A 14127-nucleotide genomic window follows, 5' to 3' on the forward strand; every position below is an offset into this window, starting at 1 on the left:
ACAACCGTTTAAACATATTTTAACTAATACCCATATACCTAAGTTTAGAAACAAGAAAGATTTCTGTGAAATGCTTTGTCTGTAGTGTAATAATTTATGGTTGTGAGAGCTGAACTATTTGGAAATAAAGGAAAGTGATTCATTGGAAGCAACTGAAATTTTGATTTGGAGGAAAATGACGACGACATGCTGGACAAAAAAAAAAGACGAATCGAGATGTTCTAATGGAAATCAATGAACAACGGAGACTAAAGGATATGGAAAGAAGGAAGATGAAACTGAGACATAATGACTTCCTAGTAAACGTCTTTAAAGGAAAAATACTAGGAAAGGAAGGAAGAGGAGCACCAAGGAAGACATACTTGAGAAACTTGATGGGAGGTATAAACTACAATGAACTGAAAAGGACAGCAAGATTGAGAGGAGAATGGTTGCAAGGACAAGGCTTAGCCTTTAGTGTGTGATGATAATTGCTGTGTAATATATGAAAATACCAATAAGTTAATCTAAATAAAATTTAGTTTAACGTTATTGAAGCTGCACAAACATTTAGCAGTCAATTGATAATTAACTGCAGCTAATGAACTTCGAGATACGTTTCCTCAAAAATGAGTTTCATCAGCTTGGTTTAATTCAAATGTGAAGGCTCCATTGTAAAAGTAACATTATCTGTAATATTCCAGAAATGTTTGTGCATCCCAATGTGTATATTCAGTAATATTGTAACATTGCCGTAAATAGCTACCTGCTGTCTCATTATGCCTTGGTGCAGTCCGTATTTCCATTAGAGCTCTTGTGAACAACGGAAGTTAGCCTTAATTGGACGCACGGATGAGTAGTAATGTGTTGCATACCTAGAGAATGCCCCGCTTTACATAGATTTACGTTCCTTTGACCACTGGAACGCTGTGGGGACGCTGTCCACACTCTTGCACAGACCAGTGATCGATGGGTGACGTCGTAACGTCTGTGATGGACGCCTCCAGCCATTGTCCGGAACGAGGCCGGAAATTAGTGCTGTCAAGGCCCTCTATACCGATATGTCCCTAATAGGCTATGTGTGCCACTAATTGCATGGCAGCTGTACTCATCGTGTGAAGCGTTTCTCCGATTCCTAACATATCTTACTGAGATCTATTCAAAGATGGAGAAATCATGAATACACCATACATTGGATACAACAGTAGCTAGCCCAATACATCTTCCTCTTTCAGTACAATCGTCTCAGTAAATCTCGTTGTTCTGGCTTTGGCTAACGTCTCTTGTCAGCCACGGATTTAGTACAGATTGATACCTTAATTAAACATACCTCGTATTTACCGGCATAGAACTGATGTACTGTAATTGCCTCCAAGACAGAACAATTTGCGTCAAATTTTCGTCAATATTATCAGGTGGATAGCAGTTACTTGAATGGATTATTTGAGAAACAACGTATGTCCATTTTTGGACAAAATAGATTTAATGCATATACGCATTCCATCTTTCAGAGAGAAACCATATATACCTGCCTCATTATAAGTTTTTTACTGGGAAGTTAGAAATTTTGAAAACTTTTTCCTGCCTTATCTTTAATGGGCAGAACATATCTGAGGAACTCGAGTAACAGCCATGGCAAGACAGTCTCTTGGATTTATTGTTAACAGGGAGAATGTAATAGTGATAGTTAAGGGTGGCACTGGAAAATTTCTGAATTTTTACTTTAATGGAGGGAAATTTAAATGTGAAACCTTTTTACATAAATAAAGTGTGATATTTAATGTGCTTAAATGTTTGTAAGCATTAAATAATCTTAACTTTCTTATGTTTTTGCTAGGAAGACTTATTTGTGCAATCACACGTATATCCAGTAAATTTCAGTCCCCATATCACTCATTTCTGAAAACTTATTTCCAAAACTGATCAGAATTACTGCAAAAGCCCTGATACATAATTGGCATAAAAACCAGACACAAATTCCAAACATTACAAGCAGTAGGTAGTTTTTCCCACTTTTCTTAAAATTAGTGGTAATGGACAAGTGTGCATTCTCAAATAACCGATTCAATTACATTTCAAATGTTGTTACGTCTATGCCCTCTGATTTGTTAATGTCTATGCTGTGTGTGATACAGTATTTAAGATTTGTCATTGTTGTCTCTAATTGTCTCAGACTCGCCATCTATTTTTAATTTTTGTCATTTTTTTGATAGTTGTTTTACATCGCACCGACACAGATAGGTCTTATGGTGACGATGGGATGGGAAAGGCCTAGGAGTTGGAAGGAAGCGGCCGTGGCCGTAATTAAGGTACATCCCCAGCATTTGCCTGGTGCGGAAATTGGAAACCACGGGAAACCATCTTAAGGTCTGCCGACAGTGGGATTCGAACCCACTATCTCCCGGATGCAAGCTCACAGCCACATGCCCCTGACCGCATGGCCAACTCGCCCGATGTGTCATTTTCCTATGCTACCAAATTGTTGAAGATTTTCCTTCAACAAGAAGTTACCTCACTCCTTTCCTTTCTTTGGCAAGCGGGATATTTTATTATTTGCACGGCACACGAAATACTCAGACCGAACAAACGATCCATAATCAATACGTCAAATGGCATTGAACTCACACCCATAAACTCGGCCTACAATATCAACAGAATAATATTTCAAAATGTGAATTATTATCAAGATAGACGCCAATAATAGGGATATGAGGCGCGCAGCTGTGAGCTTGAATTCTGGAGTTAGTAAGTTCGAACCCCACTGTCGGCAGCACTGAAGAAGTTTTTCCGTAGTTTTCCGTTCTCATACCAGGCACATTCTGGGGCTGTATCTTAATTAAGACCACAGCTGATTCCTTCACGCTGCTAGGCCTTTCCCATCCCATCGTCACCGAAAGATCTATCTGTGCCGGTGTGACGAAAAATAAATAGTAAAAAAATAATACGGATAATGATTTAGCCACAGACACTCTAGGTCTACTGGATGGCAGAATAAACGGAATCTCTCTTGGGCGTCTCTGGATGAGTTTTAATGAATTTTTCAGGGTGAAAACCTATTGTGTTGCCAAAGAGCTTTTTCCATTTTTGTCATTTTGTTTGTTTGTCTAACTGTTGTCCCGTTTCTCTACGGGGTCGTGTATGAGGTGAGACGAAACTCTCGTGGCGGGTTTTTATGGCCGAACGTCCTTCGTGACGACAGCGTCATCAGACGAGTTACTGACATGAAATGAATGACGTGTTATATAATTGCAGGAAGGGAGAGAGTGAAAACCGGTGTCTGCACATAGGCTGTTCCTCTCGAATAGCACCAAAGGGTCTGATCAAGGCTTTACGTCCCCATCCGACGGACGAATCACGATCAATAGCGTCATGTGCCCTCACTCCATATTAGGACTGCGCAGAGGTTTGGAATTTAATCCAGGCCAATGGAATTTGAACCGGGTAACCACGGTGTCAGACCGTTTGGACTTCAATGCCTTAACGATCATGGCCACCAGGCGGAATCCTTTGTTATCATTATATTTTACTGTCCGGCTCCATGGATAAATGGTTAGCGTGTTGGCCTTTGGCCACAGTGGCCCGGGTGCGATTCCCGGCAGTGTCGGGAATTTTAACATTAAATGGTTAATTTCGCTGGCACGGGGGCTGGGTGTATGTGTCGTCTTCATCATCATTTCATCCTCATCACGACGCGCAGGTCGCCTACGGGATTCAAATCAAAAGACCTGCATATGGCGAGCCGAACTTGTCCTCGGACACTCCCGGCACTAAAAGCCATACGCCATTTCATTATATTTTACTATGATCGCGGGGTTCACGAGAAGAATTACAATAATATTTTATACCTCATCATATTAATCGGATAATTAAGCTTGTGATCTTATAAATTGTGCAGTGTCACGAAGCTTTTATGTTAATGAGACATGTGGAACAAGCAATCGTAAAAAAAATATGATGCTGGTAGTAATAAGCTGCAGAAAAAATAGGCATGGAGGCATTCTAGCATCAGCGTTTTGCTCCAAATAGGAAGCGCTTTACGGGAAAAGTTTTAAAGCTTATATTGCTCATATCTGTACTAAGTTTGTTGAATACCGGGACTCAGTTTGAAGGTGCAAATCCAAGATCAAAACACGTTTCTTATTTATGGCCTCCGCATGACTTACCGCGAGGTGTAGGTACCTTCCGTACTAAACAAACCTCTTTGAAACTGTGAGCGGAAAGCGGAACGGGTAAGCAAATGAAGAGCAGAGTAACGTTCACATATCAGTTGTTTACAGCTAGACAGCACGGCCTCACTCTAGTTGAATCTATTGAGACAGCATTGGGAATATAATACAATTGTCGTGAAATTTTTTTTGCAATGCCATTTTGGGGCATGGATTTCGGAATGTTTTCAAAGATATACAAATATATATTAATTCATAAAAGTCATTGGGATATTTAAAATATAGTCTATGATCATAATGAAAGGTTGGTGGCATAAAAATTAATATCAACCTTAATAAACGAAAGTAAAGAAACATATCCTAGTTAAAATAGTGGATGAATACAAGAAGGTCGTTTACCACGTGTGAGGATTGATCACTATTTGTCTCATATTCCTCTGTCAAAGGAACTTTACTACACTTAAAAAGCCACAGCCCTTCAAGCAAGCGGATCAATTTTGAATACATCCTAGGGATATGAGCTTTGAATTTTTGTTAAATATAATCAAGTATCGTCATCCAGGTATTCTACCTTATGGTAGGTCTTGTCATGGGATCAACCTCTTCCACTTTTGCCTGTCCGAATATGTATTTCATTTGATATTGTCCAACACTTGATCTCTTTCCATTCCTCTTCCTCGTTTGCCTTTCACCATTCCTTCTATTCCTTCTTTCAGTAAACAGTCCCTGCTCAAACAATTTCCTATCCAGTTCATTTTTCTCCTTCTAATGGTTTGCAGTATACTTCGTTCATCTCCAACTCTTCGTAATATCTCATCATTCCTTACCCGGTCTTCCCACTTCACTTATCCTATTCTCCTCCACACCCACATCTCTAGTGCCTCCAATCTTCTCTCATCTTCCTTTCACAATATGCAAGTCTCTGCGTCATACAGCGCTATGCTACAAATATAAAACTTAGCAAGTCTTTTCCTCATATCTTTATTTAGTGGTCCACAAAGTAATTATGATTTTATCTTAAATCCTTCTTTTGCTACGGCAATACTTTTCTTAGTTTCTGTCGTGCAATACATATCATCTCTGATCACACTTCCCAAATACTTACAGTTACTGACTTGCCCTATTTCTTCTCTCCCTCTACTAATACGACAACTTCTACTTCTTCCTCCAATTATCATAATTTTGGTCTTCTTCTTATTAACGTTCATTCCATGTTCTTCTAGTTTAATGTTGAGTTTATCTAACATTTGTATCATTTCACGTTCCCTTTCTCCCATTACAACCATACCATACGCAAATCCTATACATTCTACTTTCCTACCTCCAACAAAACTTCACTTTTTCCATTAAAACTTTCATTGATTATTTCTTCGAGATAGATGTTGAACAGTGTCGGTGATAAAGAGCAGCCCTGTCTTACACCTCTTCCGAATTCAATTTCTTTACTCATCTCATCTCCTATTCTCACTCTTGCTCTCTCGTTTAAATACAAATTCTTTATTAGCCTTCTATCCCTCCAATCAACTCTATGTTTTTTCAGGATTGTCATCAACTTATTCCATCTGACACAGTCAAAAGCACTCTCAAGATCAATAAATACAGCATAAACCTTCCGGTTTTTCTCTATGTACTTCTCTCATATCATCCTCAGTAGCGCAATGTCATCTCATATTCCAAATTCTCACCAGAAACCAAACTGTTCTTCACCTATAAAGTTATTCAGCTTTCCATATATCCTTCTGTTGAGAGTCTGCAGTAAGACTTTGGCTGCATGTAAAATTAGACTCAATGTTCTATGATCTTCAAATATTTTGCTGTTCTTTCTCTTTTTCCATATTGATTAATGTGATATCACTAAAGTCCTTTGGACATTTTCCTGTCATGTCTATCTGATTACATAATCCGATCAACTCCTTTCTTCCTTCTTTTTAACGCTTTTAATAGTTCAACAGGAATCTCATCTATTCCCATTGCTTTTATATTTTTCATGTCGTTCAGTGATGCTTCAGTCTAAGTTCTCAGTATAGTTTTCTCTTTATTATGCCCCTTAACACATCTTCCTCCTATAATTCAAGTTCTTCTTCACTTGGTCGATTGTCACGATCATATAGTCATTCTATGTATTCTTCCCATCTTTTCATTATTTCTTGCGGTTCATATATCATTGTGCCATCTGTAGCCTCTATTTCCTTATTGCTGTTGTTACATCTCTTTTCTTTGATTACTATATTTGTTGCTTCTTTGTACATCAAGTCATATTTCTCTTCTTTCTCCAGTTGCTCTATCTCATCACACTTTCCTGACAACCATTTCTTATTTGCTTTTTCTGTTTCTCTTCTTAATTCATTATTTAACTTCCTGTAGTTACGCTTTCCTTCTTCTTTTCTTATTCCTAAAAATTACAATATTTTTCTTAATCATCGTTATCCGGTCGATTAGATTAGCAGTTTGCCTTTTTCTGTCACTAAGAGCGCTAATGTGAGTCAATACCGAGTTTCATTTAAGCCCTCATAACTACAATCGGTGTGGTCATTTAAAAAAAACAAAAACGCCTGAGGGCGTTGAACCAAGGAACACATTGCAGAAAGTATTATGGAAATAGTTAATTTGGCGAGTATTTAAATTAAAAACATTAAAGAAACAATCGATTTTACTGAGGTTTTCTGGTACTGCATTTAGACAGGAAGTTATTTACGAAATTCGCTTTTCAGTTTGATAGAGCTATCCAATACTCAGAATTTGAAAACTTTCCCGGCCCTTTATCCCTTCAGTTTTCGGCACGATCGAGGTAATTGATTAATTTTACCTTTTTCGTAGTATGGGGACCCGTACTTTGTCTGCTAAGAAATGTTTTCAACACTGAAAACACTGAGATCCTTACGGCTGAAAGGACAAAAGATAAGACAAGTAACATGAAAACTAAATAATAATAAAGCCAGTTTAACGTCAATATGTTTACCAAATATTCCGTCACTTTCTAGGCTGAAAATGTTGGGGACACTTTAAACTCACTATTTTTATCGTCTCCTTCGACAACTCTGCAATTTGTTCTGTCAGTCAGTTACACAATTCACATACGTATGAAATTGGTGATCAATCTAAGTTTATTCCGAAATCTACAAATGCTGATATGTGATACATAATTAGCACTGTGTAAGTACTGATTTGAAGATGATAGAGTATAACTGACGATATTTGCCGATTATATAAAATGACAGCTGGATCAGGACATTCTGGAATTCCTGAGAAAAAGCATCATATTTTACGACACCTCAAAGTGTAAAGAACCACGATATATTGTCAGGATTGTTAACCAGTTCATAAAATTGCTAATTGAAGAAGTTTCTAATCCCTATACTAAGTGAGGAGGTGTTCATTCCTGGTGGCATATGAACTTCATATATCCAGAATGAGATCATCTTTCAAGTTATGTTCGAATAATAACCTCTTGTGTCAGCTCAAGATTTCGGTCGCTGATAACCGTTCCTTCAAACCCTTCAGACAGTCACACCAGGAGTATTGAAGTCTTCCTAGATAACGCCACGTGTACAGTATATTCTGTAACATAGAAAGAACAACTATGCTGGCTTATTTGGGCGTTCGGTTTGTTACACTCCATCAGTCTATATAATAATTTTCCAAAAGTTACAATCACTTATTTTCGAGTGAGGAATCATTGGATGAACTCGAAACGAGGGTCCAGATCATATTCATGTAGCATTTGCAAAATACTTCTTCGTATGGTCTCAGTTTAATATCGAAGGAAAGGCTCTTAAAGAGAAACGGCTCAGTCCCAGTTCGAGAGACATCTTGCTGATGGATTAGGATAAGAGATTCCATAACATAGTCCATTATTTTCTAAGGAAACCTATCCTCCACCATTCAATTCACACGACCCGAACACCGAAACAGGTTCATGCGTATAGCTTCATCAATCTACTTCATTCTTAACTCTGCCTTTATAGCTTTATTCCGAATTCCCACCTCTTTGTACCAGGTATCATTTTCGTCACTTTCATGCCTGTTACTTCTACCTTATGAATAATACATCTTGAGTCCACCCAGGAGCATTTACCAACATTTCGTGGTCGACCGAGTCACAGCAGAACCGTAATATATCTGTTTCCTCAGAACGTTCGTTCAAATTTTTCATAAAGCTACTTAAAGGAACCTGAACACTAGTAAATATCAGCTCAAAATCATCCATCAAGAATGCTGCGTTTATACTGTGTTTCCATCAATACTGTAACAGAAAAAACTCTGAGGATTAGTTAATTTGAAATTCAGTGCAAGAAATGCAAATAGATTTTGCAGACATAACCCAACCCAATATACAGTGACAGTCCAACACCCGAAAGCAAATGAAACACGAATAACAATAATACCAACTCCCACCTCTTACAAAGCGGGTATCGAACTCGTTTCTTCGAGTTGAGAAGACACCGCTGTAAGAGTTTATGGGTGATCAATAATAGTCATGCACATAGAGATTCATTATAGACTGTTATGTCTTTAAGCGCTCAGTCTGCATGTCTTTGTGAATTTACTAAACACCACCAAATCTTTCATTTTTAATTAGCTGCGAGGCCTCGTTTTATACTATACCTCTTAAATCATTAGAAACTTAGTCTAGCCAACGTAGGTGGGTGTGGTGGTCATTACTGTTTTAAGAGGAAGTCAACTAGGCAACCATCCTCTAGCCAACGTCACCTTAATCTTCCTTAGGATAAGAGACTCCATAACATAGTTCATTATTATCTAAGGAAATCTAATCTCCACCACTCAACTCACACGACCCGAACACCGAAACATGTTCATATTTCATCAATAGACTTCATTCTTAACTTTGCCTTTATAGTTTCATTCCGAGTTCCCCCTGTTTGTACCAGGCATCATTCTCGTTACATTCATGACTGTTGCTTCTAACTTATGAATAATATATCTTGAGTCCACCCAGGTTTCAATCCCGTAAAAAAAAATTTAGTCTGAAAACAGACCGGTGTGAACGATAATAATAGCCGGGCTTATTGACTGAACACAACTTCATTGTTTCCATCGGTTGAGTTTGACGGTATTTATGGTGCTTAAATAAGGCATTCTTATACGGGCAGATTTACCAGTACGTGAAAGAACACCTGCGGTACAAAGTTCTGTCACTTCGTAGGTAAATTTTGACGTTCTGTTGGACCCTATCAGACGACAGATATATGAATCTCTGTTGAGTCACCAATGGCTGAGTTCTAATTAATTTTGTCCGGTAAACATTGAATGTATATCATAAGTCATTTCTATTCCGACATCGTACGATACGTAGTAACAAATGCACTTCTTACGTCCTTAAAAAATCCGACTACCTCTGTCAGGTTTGAAACCAAGATCTTGGGAGTCGGAAGTTAACACTCCAGCACTGATTCACGGAGGGATGGAAAGTGAGAATACATTTTAAGGAAACCCACTTATATTCCCCCCCCCACCATCAACCTGTTATTTGAAAATCGAACAGTACTGTCCCACCTAACTTCAATGAAGCAGTTTTCACTAAATACCTCCTTATCCCGGTATGGTGATGAGGTTGCCGAGATTTAATGCTACATTCCGAGCGAAATTTGCGGCAGAATGCGATCTATTTGTTACCAGAGCTGAAGAGCTCCACGCTCCTGTTATCGCTAATAAGAGCCGACGGCCGTCTAGGGTGTGGCGTCTGGCACACGCGACGCCGCACTAATTCATTAGCGCCTCACGAATGTTCGTCGCACGCGTCGTTGAGTGCCGCTTTCTAAACATTCTTTTGTCGGCAGAATTGAGAAGCCTTTCCACGGCTGATGAGATCTGAAATGACTTATCGCAACAAACCAGCTCAATACCGAGAGTGGAATCAAATTATGTAAAAAGGGCGATTCATGAGCAGAAAAATCCTTTAAGAAACTCAGTTCTGAAAACTTCTGGAATAATAATAATAATAATAAATTCGTGTGGCTATTACTAGGCGAGTGCAGCCCTTGCAAGGCAGACCCTCCGATGAGAGTGGGCGGCATCTGCCATGTGTAGGTAACTGCGTGTTATTGTGGTGAGGGGTTGTGTTATGTGTGGTGTCTGAGTTGCAGGGATGTTGGGGACAGCATAAACAGCCAGCCTCCGGGCCACTGGAATTAACCAATGAAGGTTAAAATCCCCGACCCGGCCGGGAGTCGAATCCGGGACCCTCTGAACCGAAGGCCAGTACGCTGACAATTCAGCCAACGAGTCGGACAACTTCTTGAATGAAATATATCTTATACTACTATAGTCAATAAGTTCGTGGAATGGTGCCTACAATATAGGCAATACGTCATACACTCGTGTACCACAGTGACTTCTTGGACTGACGCCTTCAGTGTGGGCAACTCAACGTACACTCATGTACTACAGTCAGTGACTTCTAGGACTGACGCCTTCAGTGTAGGCAACACAACGTGCATTCTTGTACTATAGTCAATAACTTCTTGGACTGACGCCTACAGTGTGGGCAATACAGTATAAATCTATGTTGGTACTACAGTCAATATGTTTGTGCACTGGCGCTAACAGTTCAAGGCTAACAACAGTCTTTCTACCTGTCTTTTCATGTCCTTTTCATGTCGTGGTGATCCGGACGATTTTGATTGACTCGGTCATCTCAAACGTTTCGCTAACGGATTTGCATAATTTTTGGCAGAACTTGAAATTTGCCTGTTGCTCAAACTACGATATTCTCAAGTTCTGCCGCTGACATTCAACTGTCCTTTCAGAAGAGGCCGTAGTTCTGAAGAACTGTCACATCATGTGGTGCAAACTCACCGCTATGGTGCACCACAGCGAAACTAGACGGTCAGTCTACGAACTTCAAGACTCTACCACGTAAACCGGGGCGCGAGCGCGGAAGCTGTCATATTATTCTCGTATGCCCGTAGAAAATCCATCAATTTTGATGAATGAATAATCAGATTCCAAAAAAAGACATACAAGCAATAAAACCTCATTGTTGTAAATGTCGAAAATGCTATCCCGCAGCCCGTAGGAAATTGTTGTATTGTGTCATGATATTTCGGTTCACTCTTTGCAATTCAGGCTCATCTATCTTCAAAATTTCGGAGGTAAATACACTGCAATTTTTCTTTGGTGTGGAGGGCTTCTTCCATACACTCTGTCTTTCAAACTACCCAATAAATTGAAGTCACAACGCGTTAAATAGGTAGAGCGAGCTGTCCATAAGCCTGCACTTATTATTCTTCCGCATAAAAATACGCACCACATTAATTAAATTACGAGTGGTATGTGAAATTGTCCGAGCTACCTTTCCTGTTCAGCCAGTTTGGAGAAAGAACTCGTTCAGTATTACTTCTATATATCATTCAGAATTATTGTTAAAAGAAGTTGGCTGTACAATTCTTTCAGCGCTAATAGCGTAACAAACTATTATTATTATTATTATTATTATTATTATTATTATTATTATTATTATTATTTATCCAATTAAAAACCCTACTTTACAGAGGTATGTTAGGGTTATAGATATCAAAAATAGATTAATACACAAAATAACTACAACTTAAAACTTGGGTTACTTGTAAATAAAATGGAGAAATTTAACAAACGTATTATAATAGCATTTTCCTTGAAATCAAGCATTAAAGGTTGTTTGATATTGTATATAACACATATTTGAGTGAAATACTAATTCATATCGACTTCCTTCAAAAATGAGAGAAGTCATAATGCGTTAAATAGGTAGAGCGAGCTGTCCATAAGCCTGCACTTATTATTCTGTCCGCATAAAAATACGCACTAAATTCAGTTTTCCGCATTTCACAAGTACAAGTGTATGGCCTCTGGATATTGATTCTAAATCTCTCAGAATGTGATCCAAATTTTCCGTGTCCTGACAAACTGTCTTAAAATATGTTCATGTGATAGTGTACTTTTCTGTCTACCGTGAATCATTGGAAATAACAAATTACTTGCAATCTGAGCTCTTTAGCTGAGGCTGAGTGAATCTCATTCCAGTCCTCGTACCAATATTCAAATTACGTGACACCGCCGGGATTCGAGCCCGAGCCTTCGGGGGTGACAGCTAATCAAACTAACGACTATACCACAGAGGCGAACGTTTCGCCACTTATTGAGGTTAAATATGTTCCGGGCGCAAATGATGTACTCAAAAGAAATGAAATGTCTCAGCTCTACTGATGTGTTCACATCGAAGGTTCTGATCGCAGTCGATGACCTTTATCCTTTCGAGTGCAACTGATAAAGAATCGAACTGTCTCGAGTTACGGGCTCTAAGTTGTTCCATTTGTGGTCTAGAACATTCGTATTTTAAGCTCAATATCGGCATGTATGAGCCGTTACATTCTTCTGGAAATCGTATATTTATGACGATAATTTGACTTTTAATAAACTTGTGAAAACTACACTTGGACTATCCTAAAGAAGGAGGATTTTTTGATTTTATTGTATGTCTTCTATTCAGTGATTCTGTATTAATTTCGTTAACAATATCAAACCGGTCGTGAAATGCATAGACAGAAGATAGTTTAGTCTATGTCAGCAGTGATTCTGAAGCTGAGTAGTGGCCAATGGCCATTTTAGGTTCAGACGTGTCGCGTCCATAGAAGCTATTGTCACCTCCAGGCTTTTTTAAATATTAAAATATTAGTTTAAGAAAAGGTTATCAGTCTTGAGCTAAGTGCTAGCGACGTTGAGGCCTGTATATAAAAGAACTGTACAAAGACATTTTATTTTATTTCATTATCCGTTTAAATTCCAGGGTTGGCTTTTCCCCACGACTTAGTGAGGGACCCTAATTCTACACCTTGAAGGGTGGTATCCTGGAGCGCGAGACATTCGGTTGGGGATACAACGGGGAAGGAAGACCAGTAACTAACCTAGGCGGCCTCACCTCCTCTTCTGAAGAGCGGCTTTTTGTGCGGTTGGAAGAATTGGAAAGGATACACAAGGCCATTGCCTTATGTTAGGTACCATCCCGGCATTTGCCTGGAGGAGAAGAGGGAAATTACGAAATGTTGGTTGACGGGGGTGGGGGAAATCAAACGCCCCTCTACTCAGTTGACCTCCTGAGGCTGAGTGGACCTCGTTGCAGTCCTCGTATCACTTTCCAAATTCTGTGACAGAGCCGGGAAACGAACCGCGGACTCCGGGGTTAGCTGTTAATCATACCAACCACTACGCCACAGAGGCGGACATAACGATACTCGAATATAATATTTCAAATCTAAAATTTCACTTTATTTCAAAACCTGCCACTTAAGGGAAATTATGGAGAAATATGATATCATGTGGTTAGTAGCCGTAAAGTTTTATGATCTCAGCTTTGTAAGAAAGATGTGAAGAACTAACTCTATTACGGTTTTTTGATTTACTTGCTGTGATATTGTCAGCTACACTACAGAGTGTGCACAGGAGAGCTGCACTGCTAAATTCTTTTTTCTTCGTTATCATCATCATCATCATCATTATCATCATTGATTGCAACCTCTGATCTCGTCTCTCTGCAGCTCGTTTCACATGTGCACTCCATGACCTCTGCTACCTCTTCTAGGATCACCAAGCTCGATAGCTGCAGTCGCTTAAGTGCGGCCTGTATCCAGTAATCGGGAGATAGTGGGTTCTAGCCCCGCTGTCGGCAGCCCTGAAGATGGTTTTCCGTGGTTTCCCATTTTCACACCAGACAAATGCCGGGGCTGTACCTTAATTAAGTCCACGACTGCTTCCTTCCATTTCCTAGACCTTTTCTATCCCATCGTCGCCATGAGACATATCTGTGTCGGTGCGACGTAAAACAAATAGCAAAAAAAATAGCATCTAGGATCTTCTTGCGCGGTTTTTCTCTGCTCTTATCACCCACTATATTTCTTTCATAGTTACGTATAATTGAAAAGGTTGGTACAGGATAGGGTGGCATGGAGGGATGCATCAAACCAGTCTATGGACAGATGACTCAAAC

This window comes from Anabrus simplex, chromosome 3 (genome assembly GCF_040414725.1).
Source record: "Anabrus simplex isolate iqAnaSimp1 chromosome 3, ASM4041472v1, whole genome shotgun sequence".
Lineage (NCBI taxonomy): Eukaryota > Metazoa > Arthropoda > Insecta > Orthoptera > Tettigoniidae > Anabrus > Anabrus simplex.